Below are 18,428 nucleotides of genomic sequence, written 5' to 3'. Positions count from 1 at the left end.
AGTAGAAAAAAAACGAGTCTGTCTTTCAAGGTTCCCTAAGGATGCCTCCTCAGAAGACATTGTCTAATGAAAAATACTACTTAAGCAAATAGTTACCCTCTTTCAAGGTAGCATCTCCACTGGTGTTCTCCTTTGTGTAAAGTCTATATCCCGTACTGAGTAATACATACAAATGCTACATATTCTAAATAACATTTGATTGGGTGTGAAAAGGTGTTTATTAGGTCTGACAAGGCAAGCTTGGTATATTTGCACATGCATTTAGTAAAAAATTCTCAAGCCCAAAGTGTGAATGTGTTTACCCTATCCAAATGAGAAGTCAATATGAGAGAAAATGTAATATGCTGATTCGTAGATTTTAACAGAGCCTGACGTGTCCTCACAATGGTTGCAAATTACATAAATCGTATATAAAGTTAGATTTAGCATTGGCACTGGATAGAAAGCTGAGAGCAATACACCTTGCATCGGTCAGCAAAATGTAGCTCAATATATTAAGAAATCTGCAGGAGCTCAATAAGGGTTCTGATATAGTTGTATTTATATGCGTTCAAAATGTCTTTGACTCTGCTATACAGTTTGCTCGCATTTATTTCCCTTCAACGATAAGCAGTGATATTCTGTGAATAAATATCAATGGAGTGTAACCATCTTGAGCCCTATAGACCATCATGTTAGTATAAATTCAAACAAGTGAAGAATACTTTATTCAATGTGAAATGAAAAATGATATGGAAGTATATCTTGGACAATAATCCGGATTATGTAGAATAAAATTGGGATAAGAAACTCATACAATAGCAGTTCAGTTCAACTGTAATTATAATATTGCATTGGGGTGACATAAAGCCGGCTTCTCAATTTATAAAAATTGTATAGAGCAAAACTGTGTTGTGTGTGGCAATGTACATGCACAGTTTCCTCAAAATGTCAAAGATGTCATACTATTGGAATAGTATGATTCTTGTCATTTAAAGTATATAATTGAGAGAGGCATGCTTTCATCAATTAGTTGTATAAGGCTAACATTAGCTACTACGGCCACGTGAATTGCCTTTTTTGATAAACACATAATATAAAGGATATTGGTAATGTAAACAACTCTAGATATTTTTACCAAGAACATTGGACAGATCATGATGTTCCTATCAAGGCCATTGGACAAATAATGATGTTCCTACCAAGGCCATTGGAAAAATCATTACTATGTTCCTACCAAGGGCATTGGGCAATGCATGATTTCCTACTTTTTGAGTTATATGTTCATTACTCTACATGATGTATTTAAATCTTGACCAAAGAGAAGTTTGGGGGTCCAGAATACATCTGCCAGAGTGCTTTGTTGTCTTTCTTAAAAAAATATCTAGGGACAACTTAGAGTGTTCAACCAGCCCACCTTGCATGTTTTTGGGATGTGGGAGGAAACCGGGCCGTTATTCTATCCTTTTTAAATTCCATTTCTTTTTTTTTTTTTTTTTTGGGGGGGGGGCACATTAACATCATGTATTTATTCATTTTACATTCCGCTTACCCTCAAGGGTGGTAGGTGTGCTGGCCAACAGCCAACCGGCCATTAGTGGGGGACTCCCTGAAATGGTTGCCAGCCAAATGCAGGGCACAGTGAGACAAACAACCATTCACGCTCACACTCATACATAAGGACAATTTAGAGTGCTCAACCAGCCTACCATGGATGTTTTTGGGGTGTGAGAGGAAACTGGAGTACCTGGAGAAAACCCACACTGACAAAGGGAGAACTGCTATCAGTTTAACCCCTGAGAAATCAACTAATTACCAGTACGTTACGTAAAATTAGTGGGTCACCAAAAGATGTTTTATTTTGCCTCTAACAGCATGAAAATTAGATATGTGGAGTGTATATAGTTAGAGCAACTAGCGTTTGCCTGGCTAGACTATTGAGGGGCAATGGGGGCTTGGATCGTCACTTGTCTGCCATTTTACGTCGTTACAGCACACATAAAATGTAAATGAAATGGTTTTATGATCCATTCATTCATGCGACTTAATTTTAATTCCTAAATTATGAAAATGGTTGAGTTAAAAATTATGTATGCAAGGTGTGACATAAGGCGTGAGAATGGCCTGAAATGCGTGAGAGACAAACTCATTGCACGAGTTGAGTACCCTGCATACTATCTCATGGTACATTATATTATATCTGTTCTATAGATTAGTTACTGACTGACAGTTGCACTGCAACTGTTTTTCTGTTGCTAAGTAAAACAGCCTAACCCTAACCCATTAAAAAATGACAATTATTGATTTAAAAGAGGGAAAATCAGGAAATTAAATTTACATCTATACTCTTCATTTTAATTTGATCCTAAAACAAAAAGACGGCACTCATGATTTACTTTCCTGGGCCACACAAAATGATGCGGTGGGCCAGATTCAGGTTCACTCGTCTGATTTCGGTGAGGGCGGGCATGGGCTTCCCTCTAGTGGCAATGTTTCTGAGTGTGTATGGTTGATTGATTGTTGAGTGCCCTATGGCTGACTGGCGACCAGTCTAGGGTGTAGTCTGCCTTTTGCCCGAAGTCCGCTGGGATAGGCTTCGACAACCCACAAAACCCTTACAAGGATGCACGGTACAAAAGATGAAGAAATGGAATTTGTATTTGCTCTGCTTTAGATTTAGTTTTTGTAATTCCCAATATAGATTGAAGCACATTGCCTTAGCTAGTATCTTCAGCTATATGTCCTGCCTTTGTCAGAGTTCTCACCTCCTCTCAATCTGATGGGCCTTCATATGGATGATCTATTCGACAAGCCTTCAAAATAACGATGCTGACCTTCCCGATATGGTCAACATAAAAGGTTGGTAAAGTTTCATGTGCAATGGCCAAAATTGTCAAAAGGTAAGATAACATTTCATGGGCTGCGGGATAACAAAAGAAAATACTATAAAACCCATAGAGCCCTTGTTTTTCTCTATGCTATTCATAGCCAGTGTTTTTTCCCTTGTGCTATACATAAAGCAAACCTTATGCTCAGATTGGCACTGCCTTGTACAATAAATAAATGCTATGAAAGGCGTGTGATGAAATAGGTAAAGTGGCACATCAAAGGCAGATTAAATATGGGGGTGCGTTTCGTCCAGTAGTTTTGTCCCAGCTCAACAACCGCTTCTGAAACACTGTGTATTAATGCAAACAATGACCTAGAATGCAACGTCTTGGCATGCGAGCAATGGTTGGTACATTTTGCGGCAGCTTTCTTCCAATTCTAATGTTGTTTTTCACTGTCACATATTAGTACACTCCTGCTCATTGACGCACATTCTACAGTTGAAACCAGATGTTTACGTGAAATAAATAACATGGCACATATGTTTTGCTCATTGCCTGACATTAAATCAGAAATCCCGCATGTTTTTTGGAATGCGGAAGGATCCCAGAGTACCGGGAAAAAGCCCACAGAAGCATGGGGAGGACAAGCAGAGTGAGGATCAGCCTGGGATGCAACCCTCGACCCCAAAACTGTGAGGCCAGCGCGCTAACCACACCCCTGCTGGGCTGCTTTGTGAATGAATAAGTACTTGTTTATTTGATGTTTGAACAAGAAACAAAAGTTTCTAACCTCACATTTTCTTTTTGATATTTTATATGTTAGCAGAGAAAATAAAGCATTAGAATTATAACTGTAAAAGATCTGAGTTAACGTACTTATACCCATTACAATAGCCAGCTTCAAAGTTGAAGACAGAGTTAAGAACCCACACTTACTTTTGATATTCAGAAAGAAAGTTGGTGCAAAGAATTGTCATAATTCTATAAAAAAAACTTGGAAAATCACTGATCTGTATTGATTGCTTGAGCGAATCTTAGCTGCAGTCAGGCATGCATGCTAGAATTGATTAACTCTGTGAAAAGCAAACTACTGCAGTACAACAAACCAAAATGGTGACACGAATACTGACTCAAGGGCTACATTAAATTGATGTAATTTTCTTTTTCTTTTTAATAGCAGTTTTATATCATTGTACTTGTGTTCATTGGAGTTTTATATCCCTCACAAGTGACGTAATTTTTTTTTTTCGTTTTCAAAGAACTATACATTGATGGTTTCATATTTTGGTCGAGGGGAACTGTGATCTATTTGAAACCTGATGAGGACCACAAGGGTATAAAACACTTTTATTATCTAATGGGTGAAATGGACTATAAATCTACACCATTATAGTGATTGACCAAGTGCACCGCAGTTTTAAAGTACTGTAGACAAGGCTTTACTGAATGAACATGAGATGAATATTAATATCATTGTCGATTAATTGTGAACTTGATTTGCCTTTGCTGTTATAAATCATTTAAAAATATTCACATTTACTCTCTCCATTGAACTCGACTTAATATTACATATTGACACAGGCAAAAATCGTGTATGAACACAATGCAGGCCATGTTCGTGGCTCATGAGATTTTCTGGCAGCACTCAAAAGGCAAATGTGTTATCTGCTTAGATCGAAGGAGTGCTTTAAAAAGAGGACTTCGTTTGATTGGACATTTTGTTTTGTTTTGTCTCTCCTGGCAGCCTTTGAAAATGAAAAAAACATGTTTCTAGGATAAACGGTCAGCTCTTTGTTACGTGACAAGTACTTGACAAAAAATATGTCAAAGGGAAAGTGTTTTCTTTTTGGGAGCTCTATAAAAACGGGCCAGTAGTTGATAACGCACCATAGAAAACAAGGTAGACCCTTTACTCTATGGCTTCAATGGCAAGGACAATAGATGGACTTAGCAACAATTTTTTATCCATGTTCAGATGAAATAACCCTGCACAAACGGTGAAGAAAATGGACAAGGAAATTGTCAAAAATAACAGCAAAGCAAGATCAAGAATGGAGATTTTAGTGACTTTTGTACTCTTGGTAAATGACCCATGCCTCTCAATATAAATGCAATATAAAATCCAAATGTAATTCAAACAAAACAGTTTGCAGATTACATTTACGCAGCAGCCTACACAATGCTTTCATGTAATCAAGATACACAATACTGATGGGCAGGCCTATTTACAAAAGCTAAAATAAAAAATAAATAAAAAGAGGGGACCAGGGGTTCCATCTAAAAGGTTAAATGCACACAAAAAAACCTAAAAACTGTAAACATACATTTTGTGGGGTGGTCAATTCACAGCTAAAGACAGTGTGAATATGAGTGAGAATGGGAAGATTGGCTTTATGATCCGTGTGAATGACTTGAAACCAATTCAGCACGTTTTAACCTTTCCTAGTTGGGGAAAGATGTAGCTTGGATAGGCCCCATATATAGCACATATAGAATAAATGGTGTACTTCAGGTGACATAAACTACAGAAAACATCAGTAATGCTAACCTGAGGCCAAATGCAAATTGAACGATTTGTGGGTTTCCGTATAGCCTTGACTCCATAAATGACTCATGGTATGACGCAAAACATGAACATTTGTTACTTTGGCCTTTGGCTGTAGCTTGAAATATTGAAAATTAAATGCTAATCATCTCACTAAACAAATCAATATTTTTTTTAAGGATCCCTTAATGTCTCCTAATAGTATCACGCAACATTAGATATTCGTTCTCGATGAGTCACATTGAAAGTTGGGCAGAAATGCCGAGGCACAAAGCGTTCTGTTTTGCCAAATGTTGCAGTGTGTCACTGGAGTGCCCTCAGTGGAGTAACAATACAGTTGCGAGTTTGATTGGGTCACACACAAGTGGAATTTTAACTGTACAGATATCATAAAGACACCAATGGATACTCTGTGTCATCACTCACATTTGCTGTTGTTACAGCTTGGCTGCTGGAGTAAAACTGCTCTATTCATGCACAGATCACCACCATCTGTCTAACACAAAGATGCTTCTATGCCAAACTGTGAAAGTATCACATTTAAAGGGAATGAGAGGAGACACCTTGAATGGCAGCAACTTAACCCACTAAGAGTAAAATCCAACTAAATGAGGCACACATGTATATGCTACATGAGGCAATATATCTTAGCTGGTCTTTTATATAATGTTCCTGAATGATTTTGTAAAGACGGCAGAGAGAGAATAAGTATGATAGGCCGAAAACCTTTACGTTTCGGGCACATTTTCTGCTTGGCCCAGTCTTTTACTTAAAGTCAGCTGGTATAGGCTGCAGCTCACCTAAGAAACAAATGAGTACAAGTATTCTAGTATAAAATAGATGACTATTAAGCCAGGCAAATTGTGTTTCAAGAAACTACTTGTAACCCACAGTTTTCTGCATATAGCCCTAGTCACACTGGTGTTTTGAACGTCTAATTTGTTCATGAATATTACAACGTGCACCATTTGGTTCATGAATATGAAATAGATGGAACGACAGGCTCTCGCCATAATCAAGAGTCGACACACACACACACACACACACACACACACACACACACACACACACACACACACACACATGCACACAGACCACAGTGCGTCATCATCTGTGCTCTGCTCCGACAATTTCTTTGCTTTATTTAGCCAATCACAGATCGTCTGAGCAGAATGTTGGTGTTGGAACCAATCATCCATGAAAAACGTGTGAATTTGCCAAAATTTAGCACCCTGGTTATGTAGTTCAGTTGAGTATATCTCGAGCTGTCTCTCTCGTCTGAGTTGTCCTTTTTAGTTGTTTCCTCAATCTTATATCAATACATTTATTCATTAAAAATCACTGCTTTTTTTGTGGAGACCATAATTCTCTGTCTTTCCCAGAACAGAGACAAAAATCTGATTGACAGATTGCAAAATGAACACGATGCAAGCGCAACACTGACAAGTGGAGCTGGAGAGCAAACATTGAAGGCTTTGTTCCAATAAGATGTACTGCAACAAAATGAATATTTTTGCAAACAAGACTTTTACAAACATTACACTGAAGAAACAATCACAAGGTGAATGTGACAAATTGCCTGATGTAAGCTTTTTGTGAAACAATCATAATTATTTCCTTTCCGTGAACAGAAAAAAAAAATCTGATTGACAGATTACAAAACGAACAGGATGCAACAGAAATACTGACATGTGGAGCTAGAGCGCTCATATTGAAGGCTTTGTTCCAATATGGTATACTATAATCACAAGAATATTTTTGCAAAGCGAGAAAACGACTAACATTACATTGGACAAATATTCACAAGATGAGTTTGACAAAATGTGTGATGTAACCTTCAATATGGCCCACATTCTGGTATTGCTCCTTTATTTATTTATTTAGTGAAGTTGATTGATTATTTTATGTTCAATTCTCTGTTAAAGGGACACAATATCACCAAAAAATGCTAAAAAAAAATCAGCTCTCTTTGCGGACAAACTCTACCTCTACAAATGTATATATTTTTTTTAAAAGGAATTGTAGTAATTAGCAATGAACAATTATAAGCTTCATTTATTTAACTGCTGATGTCAAGCCAACTAAAAAAAATGTAAAATAAAGTGCAAAAGGAGCACAAATATTGATGGCAGTGACTGGGATGCCACTTTGATAAATATTAGGGCATAAACTATTAATTTCCTGATTAGGCTTAAATTCAGCAACATTGTGTTTCTACTCCAATTGTGCTTTGGACAGAATAAAATGAAAGCCGAAATTGTTTATTGGCGAAAAAATACTGCACTACAGGTGGTAACCAAAGTAGGTTAGTCAAGCAGACACTGTCCTTAACAGGACAGTAATGATGATCATTTTCATTACCAAGGTGTAAATGGCATAATGATCAGGGATCCCCCTTCAGTTTTCATCCTTGTTCCCTGCTTGGATAATTAAAGTACAAACAGCAGGTGTTATTTAGAGGGGCTTTCAAAATTTAACTTAAGCAGTGCATCCATTGAGCCATTAGAGTGAAATACACAATGTTTACTGAGTGTAACAAATTTAGGCAGTGTTGGAAATAATTAAGACTGGAGGATTTACCGCCATCATTTTAAAAGCATAAGAAATATGATGGGATGCATATGTAATGAGAAAAAAAATCTAGCAAAACGACTTCATACACTCCCCATTTTAGTCGCAGGTGAGATGAAGTGGGGTCCACCTATATTGGGCATAGCCACATTCAAATACAAATTCATCACGGCAATGGACGGTTTAGAATCATCAATTAAACTAACATTTGTGTTTTGGGATTGTGGGAGGAAGCCATTGTGGGGAATACGGACCATACGAATTCCAGACACGAAAGGAGCCAACATTTAGAAACCCCAGCTACAGAACTGTGGGTGAGACATTCAAATCATTAAGTTGCCATGATAGAGAAAAGCCATGCATATTATTGTCAAAAAAAAATGGAACTCCATTAATTGATTACAAGGTATTCAAACATAAATCTTCGACTGCATTCTTATAAAACGGAGTAGTAAAAAGATACAGTAGTGCTTATTTCTTTATGTACTGCAGTGTAAGCCACTTTTACTACACCGTCATCCTTAAAATAGTGATGCTGCCATGGTTTAGAAAGTGTCAGCATTTATTAATCCAAACACTAATCTGTATTTTAAAGCACATGCTGTTAACTTGGATTTTGAAACAATGCTGATTACAGGGGAAATAATATTTCCTTTAAAGGATCCTTACTTTAAACTGCAAAAGAAGGTGTTGGAGTTGTGTACACATTATTATCATTTATCACCACATTTGCTATATTTAGTATAAGCTTTGCCTGTATTTGAACACATTCTTGGTTTAGAAATAAGAGTCGCCACCATTTCATTTCTTGCCACCACCAAAGGATATTTAACATGATGTGCCAAGACGTCTTGGAGCCATTGTGCCTTCTGTTTTAACTATCACGATTAGATTGGGATGTCCATGTAATCAAGACTTCAGAATGTAAAAAAAATGGACAAGAGAAAAGAAAGGGCAGAACGCCATTGGGGAATTGTCACAAGCTGTCCTCAACTTCCATTCTCTTTATTACAAAGTGAAAATACAGAAGGTTGTTTTTCCTCATTCTCTATGCATGTTTTTGTGGATGTCTAATAGCGACAAGATGATATATGTATGTATATATATACATATATATATATATATATATATATATATATATATATATATATATATATATATATATATATATATATATATATATATATATATATATATATATATATATATATATATATATATATATATATATATATATATATATATATATATATATATATATATATATATATATATATATATATATATATATATATATATATATATATATATATATATATATATATATATATATATATATATATATATATAGCACAAGAGCAATTATTTATTATTATTATTAAAACAGCTTTTGTCATTTCAAGTACAAATAGGCTTTTGTTGTTGATGAGGACGACGAAGCCTATGTCCTATTCTAATTATATATATATATATATATATATATATATATATATATATATATATATATATATATATATATATATATATATATATATATATATATATATATATATATATATATATATATATATATATATATATATATATATATATATATATATATATATATATATATATATATATATATATATATATATATATATATATATATATATATATATAGAAAAGCTGTTAAAATAGTAAAAAATAATAATAAAAAATAATTGCTCTTGTGCTCTTCTGTCTTAAGTTGTCGCCCTACGCATATGCCAGTCTGCGACAAAATAGGAAGAGCTTTACCGGTCTGCGGTGAGTAAAGTTTGGGGACCTAAAGCATGTCACCGAAAAAAACAACAACTTTTTTTCCTCATATTATTGATGATACAAATTACAATAAAGTAGATCATATTAAAAGTTACTTTTGTTTGTTTTTCCCTGAAATTGAGTGACAATATCTTCTCATGGCACATTGTAACAAGGTTCACCAATAATGTATTAGTACATGGCAGCAAGGGAACAATATGTTCTAACAGCCTTGTTCCGTCACAGAAAACACTAGTTGGGGGGAAAAAAAGAAGCTGTTGTCATAAAAGGAGTGAAATGTAGGAGAGGCAATGCAGAGACACACTACTGAGGGAATCTTGTCAACCATAGAAGATTTTCTTTTTGGTTCAGTAGTGTTTGACTGGGGGCCAGTTACTGATGTTTCATTTCTGCCAAATGAAACAAGTCTCCATTCCAGCAGCTACAGTCCGCATAAAATGTTAATATCTCACTTAACACAAATTCTAACACTGATTTTGTTGCTCCTGTTATTGATGCAAAATAAATGTCAAGATTGCGGGAGACTTCAGGGATGATACAGTAGCACCCTGATACACTGTTTCACATGAAATTTCTCAAATATAAAACCTGTATTTGCAATGTGACATCTCCAATACTAGAGGGAGACAAAAAAAAATGAGGAGGGGGAGGGGGGGCGTGGCATGGAACATTGAGAGACAATCATCACTTCAGCTATTATATTCCAAATTCTCTGAGGGAATATCTCACTAAGGCAGAGTAAATTTGACACTGATAAGCTGACAATGATATTTGCTGGGGCTTTGAGGAAAAGCCCTTCCAATGATTTGCTATCATTTTGATTGTGAAGTTTGAAGTGAAACTCTCATAAGAGGATATTTCACCGCCAATTTTATTGCAAAGGGGGCATTTATTTTTTGAATACTTGGACTTTAAACACATGCAATCGTTGAAAAGATACTGTTGTTCTTTCTGTAAGACAATTGATAGCTGACTAAAGATGACTCATCTTTCACACACTCAATATGACTAACTTTGTCCTACTGAAAATTGCTAACCAGATTTGGACTTTGCCATTTTACTATTGTTACTTTAACACAGGGGTCGGTAACTTTTTTTACGAAGAGAGCTATAAACAATTCATATTTTCAATCATTATTCCTTGAGAGTCATACTACGAATGTAAAGGTAAAAATACATGAAAATGTTATTTATGAATCATTTCACCACTTTGAAAATTAGAAAAAAAAGTGTCTGAAGGCTTTTGAGAACATTTTGAGCTGTTGCTAATCAATGAGTATCAATGAGAGTATGCATGCAGAAGAGTCTAATGAAGAAGATGTATGATTAAAAAAGGCGCTAGAGATCATGTCGGCACCACAGTTCCAACGTGACGCTCCCATTGGTGCGTTCGGGACTTAGGTCTCTCACCAGCGATACCCATATTTTACCACACAAGTTAGCGGAGAGCCATATACACCCATCAAAAGAGCCACATTCGGCTCCCATGCCATAGGTTCCCTAACCCCTGCTTTAACATAACATATTTAACATTTGTTTGTTCTTGCTTTCTGACAAAATATAAAATTGCCCATCCAAAAATGCAATTGAGCGGTTAAAATTCAAATGAAAACATTTGCCAGAGTGATCCAGCAAAACCACATACATGTTGGGGTAGTAGAAAATGTTGATGTTATATAAATCATATAATCAACAAAATGTCCCAATCCTCTCCTACCCGTATTAATACCATAAGTTAGTGCTTGCATTTTCAATGGAGCCTAAAGAATTGGCAAATTTCTGAGAAAATCTTGATGAACACTATCTCGAATATGGGATGAATAAAGTTATCCAATCCATAAAAAATTGAAAGCTTTGACAGCAGTGTGCCTTTTCAGCTGTAACTTGTCTTTTAAATCCACCTCCAAAAGCTGAGAATTCTGCTTTAAATTAGTAAGGAACCGGGCCTCATTTCAAGTATAAGAAGATTCTATGGGTAATCCGTTTGTAAGAATATAGCGTATTTTCCGTGCAATACTTGGTGGTAGTTTAATCGGTTTTACATCGGTGCCTATTAAATAATCAGTGTCTTACACTGTGTGATTTAAGGCGTCAAAAAATAAAAAAATAAAGTAAAGCCCTCTCACTAAAATCTCAACCCTTTTGTCAACTAATGCTAAATGTAAGGAAATAAACTCACTGGGTTATTGTATTGTTGGTTTAGTACAATCTTTTCCAAATGTTAAGATGTAATTTGCTTCCAGTGTTCATCTTTATGTATAATAAGTACTTCAAATATCTTGATTACATTTCTGAAAACAGTCACTTGTCAATTGTGTAGGTGTAGAGAGATTTCCAGGGATTCTATGTAATTTCAAGCATTAATGGAAAGTGGTTCGCTGTTGAAGCGGCACAGGCAGCAATGTACCTAAAAGCCTGAGCGTAGCCTTTTTATCACAAGACCTTACTGGGAATATGCTGAAAGGGGAAAAAAAAAGACTAAGAGGGCTACAATGTACATAAGTGTTATTATGACATTGACACAGACAATACACATGACTTCTAGACAAACATACAGTAAGAAGAGCCATCTTTTTGAGGTATCAGTTCATTAGAAAATATACACGGGAGTGGGATTTGCTGAATAATTCCCTTTCTTGTGCAAAAAAAAAGCACATCCAGACATAACATTGGATGCAAAATCCTTCCAATCTTGAGTATCCTGGATTTACGGAATTTTTACTAGCCCAAGGCATTTCAGAAAACTGGTTATTGTATGAAGGCACACAAGGAAAGGTTCAAGGAATCAAGTCTATTATCGGGCAGTCTCAACTCAAACTAAACTCAAATAGCACCCCCTCAACTCTCATATCCATGTCACCCAGACAGATACAATACAGCTTCATATAGACTGTGCTTTTGAACTTAATACACACAGGTTGGAAAGGATTCAGTATCTTTCCATTTTATCTCAGGAAAGCTGATAAATGATGGCCAATCCCATGACCAATCCTTGAATCACAGAATAAAAGGGTGAAGGCTAATATGACATTATCAGATGAGGAACCATACTAGAACGCAAAGCCTCACAAAAAGAGAACACAGAGGGAGATAGAGAGGCAGACAGAGAGAAAGAGAGAGAGATATACTATATATATACAGAGAGAGAGAGAAAGAGAGAGAGAGACAGACAGAGACAGAGAGAGAGAAAGTGAGAGCAAAATTCTGACAACTCCTCCATCAACTGTGAGATGCAGCTGGGCTATTAGCGAATGAATGTTTGGGTTTTTGACAGGTTGAAATTTAGTCCTCTAGTATAAAAGCATATTTCAGCTCAATTATGAATTCCATCAACTTATGGGCCTAAAGAACTAAGTTTTGCACAAACAGCTCATCTGTTGATGTTTAAAATGTGCATACATTCATAGACTTTAGCCTTAATAGTAAATGGTATATAAATAACATATTTTTATACTTTTAAGTTGTTTTCCTAATTATTTAGCCTCATAAATTTTGTATTAAATTATTGTTTAGGGGTATTGTGGAGGGTCATGTCAAGTGTTGGAATAACCACCACATCATCAGGTGGCCTGTAATGAATTTATCTTAATTAATAGCAGTTTAATTGTATCATACTATACGTCAATTTTAGTTGATTATAACAGACCATAATAATCAAGCGAATCAAATATATACGTGTGTTACAGATGTGCATATTGTTGGCACTTAATATGAACATTTACATTGTTTTTCATGCAAAATACTTGAAAATATCCCCATAAAATAAAATAAATTGTTTTGAATGTTAGAATACATATAAAAATAACTATACACCACAATTTACTGTCTTTTCAAGAGGCTTAAATGATTTCAGGGCAAAAAAGAAAAGAAAACTACAATATTTTTTAACGTTGCAGTTAGTTTATAGAAAGGACATCATTCAGTGTGTTGACAACATGGCCACTAGAAGGCAACAATTCCCAGCAAAGCGGCATTGTTAATAGTGAAAATAAAGTTGAAGCGCGACGATTAATATAACGTTTTTTGTCCGGGTAAAAAAATCATGTGTCTGTGATTGTTGTTATATGTGTGACAAACATTTTGGAGCGAAAACCATACGGCACATCAACCCTAGAGCGGGGTGGTGAAAAAGTTAGACACTAAGAGCAAAAATTCTAGACAGTGAGACTCAAAGAGCCCCACCACGCAGTAACCTGCCAAAACAGACAAACACACACACCAAAAACACACAATCAAAACCATTTTATCCACCATCACACTTTCTTCCCCTTACAAAACAACATGTTCATTTCAAGCTAAGTGTACACCCTCAACACACATCATATAAAACGTAGCCAGAGTTAACACATCAACTACGAGGCAAAGAGCCACAGTACTAACAAAGTAGGAAAAGAAGCAAAGAGCCACATTCATTTCGACCAGGATCCGTATGCAGCTCAAGAGCCGCATGTTTGCCACCCTTGCTCTAGGATGTGCAACAACAAAGAGCTGGATGTGGCCATTCAGAGTGAACCAATCACAACCTGCTACTGTTTCAAGTGTTCCAACCACAAATAAAATTTGCTGTTATACTGTGTTATTTCCAGACGTTTCTAAAGTCACGTTTTACAGCAAAAGTAGAGGTCTGCAGAAAGCTTCTACAGCATCAGAGGGAGCTAGCTCATTGTTCAAAGGTGTCAGTCAAGTGAAGGGTACAAAGGAATTTCTAAGACACTAACTAAATATACCATGGGGCACAATGACGATAGACTGTCATCTTGGCGCAACAGTGTTAATATTATTTTAGGCATGGAATATAATGATGATGTAAATAATATCACAATGTTTAAGATTTAACTTAGTAATTTTTGATTGAATAATTTACATCAAGGGCGGCCTGGCGACTGAGTGGTTAGCGCATTGACCTCACAGCTCTGGGGTCCCGGGTTCAAATCCATGTCTGTCCACCTATGTGGAGTTTGCATGTTCTCCCGGGCCTATGTGGGTTTCCTCCAGGTACTCCAGTTTCCTCCCACATTCCAAATACATATGCATGGTAGGCTGATAATACACTCTAAATTGCCCCCAGGTATGAGTGTGAGTGTGTCCCTGGGCACCAATACAGGGTGTCCCCCGCCTCTGACCCAGCGTCAGCTGGGACCCCCTCAACCCCAATGAGGATAGGCAGTTCAGAAAATGAATGAATGAATAAATTTCCATCAAATGTATACTTTCGGTCTCACCGAAAAAAGTGTCTTAGTGATCACAGCATCTTTCTCCTTGTGTCTTTTATTTCATATTTGCTATGTACAAAGTCATTTTACCGAAAATTAAAGCGCTATATTTACATCAGCTCTGCTTTGCGTAAATGTTGTCACTGTAAGGCACCGATAATTAAGGATCATAATTTACCTTGCAGGTTATTTGAAAAGCTAGGGGGAACACTTATTTTTCCCCCCGGTATCAGTGGTCCTTGAAATTGCTCAGTAATTAGCATCCCACCATGTTTAGTGTTGTGAAGGGAAAAAAAAAAGAGAGAAGGAAAAAGGTAAGGTTCAACCTACTCTATCATTATTTTATTGACACAAAAAAAGGAATCTATGACTTTTATGAAATTTGTGTTGTTGCTGCATTTTGCATTGTTCAGCCCATAATATTGGTTTGAAAACTGTTGTTCAGGTGTGTGAAAATAATGACAGGAAAAATGCAAACCGACATAAAGATTGAGGATAATATAAAAGCACGGTACGGTGTGGTTAAGTTCACTATAAATGCTTTAGTTTAAGATGGCAAAATGTCACCAGAAATGGTGACAGCAAAAAAGGTACTGTGTCCCATCAAGCTACTCATTTATTTACATATTTTTTATTCTCACAAGCATCATAGGTGTGATTGATTCCAGCCAAAAATGGGCAACAGGCAGGGGACACCCTGAATTCTGAATTGCTCGCACAGCATTAGCAGAGCAAAAACAAAAAAACATTTACGCCCACTCATACATAAAGGAAGTTAGAATGCTCAACCAGCTTACTATGCATTTTTGGGGATGTGGGAGAAAACCAGAGTACCCAAAGAAAACCCACACAAGGGGAAGATGCAAACTCCACACAGGAATGTTGGAACCCACCGTAATTGAGCCCTCGATTTCAGAACTTCATGATGGACGTGCTAACCACCTGTGCCCCATTAAACTACTATGTAACATAATTCTACCCAAGCATTAGACAAAAAAATCTTTGAATACAGGATTATTTTGCATATTGCTGCACTATAGTCAAAGAGTTCACAATCATTATACATCTTGCAAGCGCTAAGTAAAATCCACCTCCTTCACAAGAGATAATCATCAGTCAGGCATAATCCATGACTTTAGATACTTGTTGGGCATTAATAACTGTTGCCACTCTGGTAAGTAGCGGACAAATCATTTAACGCATTGCAACAGATATATGCGCTGTCTGAATGTTTTGTTGTTTCTTTACGTTTGCCTTGGAAATTAATTGTCAATTATGTCAACTGTCGTCTTCTTTTTAGCTCACCATCAATCGCCTCTGGCCTTGAGGTTCTGACTCGTCTCGCACTCAACCAATTAGAGGACAGGAAAATAACGAGGTCCCCTTACACCTCAGCAAAGGCTGTTACGATGTCAGAATTATTCAAACACAACCCATTTTTTTCATTCATTCATTTTCAGATTGGTTTTATCCCCACAAAGGTCGCAGAGGGTGCTGGAGCCTATCACAGCTGACTTCGGGCCAGAGGCGGGGGGCACCCTGCAACGGTGGCCAGCCGATTGGAGGGCAAGAGAAGACGGACAACCATTCACACTCATACCTAGGCGCAATTTAGGGTGTCAGCCTACCATGCATGTTTTAGAATGTTGGAGGAAACTGCAGTACCCGGAGAAAACCCACACAGGCTGTGGGAGAACATGCAAACTCCACACAGGTGAACCGACCGAGATTTGAACCCAGGAGCTGTGAGGCCGACTTTATTCTTCAAATTCAAACTAACTATCAAGTTAGCAAAATACAACACTGGGGATCAGAATTTACTTGATAATACTCAGCAGAGCACGGAATGAACAATATCCTTACTAACACAAAAGTAAACAGGGGAGCAAATATACACAAAAAGTGACAAGACAATGAGTAACACCAAAAGGACACAGGAGGCTGATTGAAGGACAAACATGGAGAAAGCAGATCACAGGTGAAATAAATGGACAATTCCAAAGAGAAGGCTATTACACTTGCCAGGAGAAAACAGAACGTGGATTCTGATGAGACAGCGGAAAAAAGTGTAGTCTTAATTGTAAGTCAGTGAGTTTTAGGCTAGGTTAAAATGACCTTCACGACCTACCACAAATCTAGACTTCCTAAACCAGATGGAACAGGATCATTTACACACACCAGCTATAAATTATAGGTAATTATTATTGTTATTGGTATATGGGAAAGGGCGGCCCGGCAGCTGAGTGGTTAGCGCGTCGGCCTCATAATGGGGGTCCTGGCTCCAAATCCAGGTTGGTCCACCTGTGTGTTCTCCCTGAGCCTGTGTGGCTTTTCTCCGGGTACTATGCTTTCCTCCCACATTCCAAGACATACATGGTAGGCTGATTGGACGCTCAAAATTGCCCCTAGGTATGAGTGTGAGCATGACAGGTTGTTTGTCTTCTTGTGCCCTACAATTGGCTGGCCACTAATTCAGGGTGTCCTCCACCTCTGGCCCAAAGTCAGCTGGGATAGGCTCCAACACCCCCCGCGACCCTAGTGAGGATAAAGCAGTTGAAAAAATGAGATGAGATGAGAGATGAGGGGTAGATGGGCAGCTTTGTCATGTTTAGTGTTTGACTAATAAAGCAAAAAATGATTTAAAAAAAATAGCACCACCCGTTTTGATTTCTTGTTTAAGATGTAAATTTGTATTCAGTTTAGTTACTGAACAGAACAACTTGTTTGAATAGTTGAATGTGCAGCATGCCTTCTTAATGTCTGACCTTTCCAAACTCAATTTCTAAAGCTCAATGAGTCAGCTCAAATTTGAATTTGAAAGGGGGATTCATTTTTTCTTCTTCTGCCCGTTCAAATTGGAAATGCAACAGATGTCATGTTGCTGGAAAAGCATTGTATTCCATGAGCCTACAAACGATACGATGAAGTCGTCTCCAGGCGCAATGGAAATGGCAGGCTGCCTCCTCCTGCAGTCAAACGCCGTACTAAACACCTCCATTTCACCGATATTCCGTTTTCAGTGGATCAATGGTCTTAATTTTCCCACCACGGTAGTATCATTGAAAGAATGTGAATATGGTTGGATGAATTAGTCTCTGAAAATATATGTAAGTATAGGTCTACTGTAAAAATGAATATAACAGCGACAACAGCAGCAAAAGAATGTCATCACACGCCCCCAAGAAGGCATGGTGTTATTGCCATAATTATGGTTTTTCATTTCATGGTTTTGAATTGATGGTGCCTAAGTGCATTTAATAGAAATAATTACTGCAGTTATGATTTTAGTATTGTGTTAGCGCATAGGTATGTGACACCTGCTTATTTGCCCACTAATTAAGGTAAAGTTGCCTTTCTAAAAACTGAGCATCACCAAACAGTAGAGTGAAAATGTGTAGGCTCACTGGAGGTGAAATTCACATTGTTGGCTGTGTCATAAACTTAATGTTCACACTGTGGATTTACAAGTGTGCTCTTGAGGACAAT

The 18,428-nt window shown here is 37.0% G+C and overlaps 1 protein-coding gene across 1 annotated transcript in view; it reads right to left on the bottom strand.

The window, feature by feature from the left end:
- The window catches only part of LOC144194127 (leucine-rich repeat-containing protein 4C-like), a 40,182-nt gene that overhangs the window by 20,763 nt on the left and 991 nt on the right, over positions 1 to 18,428 (bottom strand). The gene's annotated exons all lie outside the window — the stretch shown is intronic.

Source organism: Stigmatopora nigra, chromosome 3 (assembly GCF_051989575.1).
Source record: "Stigmatopora nigra isolate UIUO_SnigA chromosome 3, RoL_Snig_1.1, whole genome shotgun sequence".
Classification (NCBI taxonomy): Eukaryota; Metazoa; Chordata; class Actinopteri; order Syngnathiformes; family Syngnathidae; genus Stigmatopora; species Stigmatopora nigra.
The sequence above is the reverse complement of the archived record's forward strand: the minus strand, read 5'-3'. Positions and strand labels throughout refer to the sequence as shown.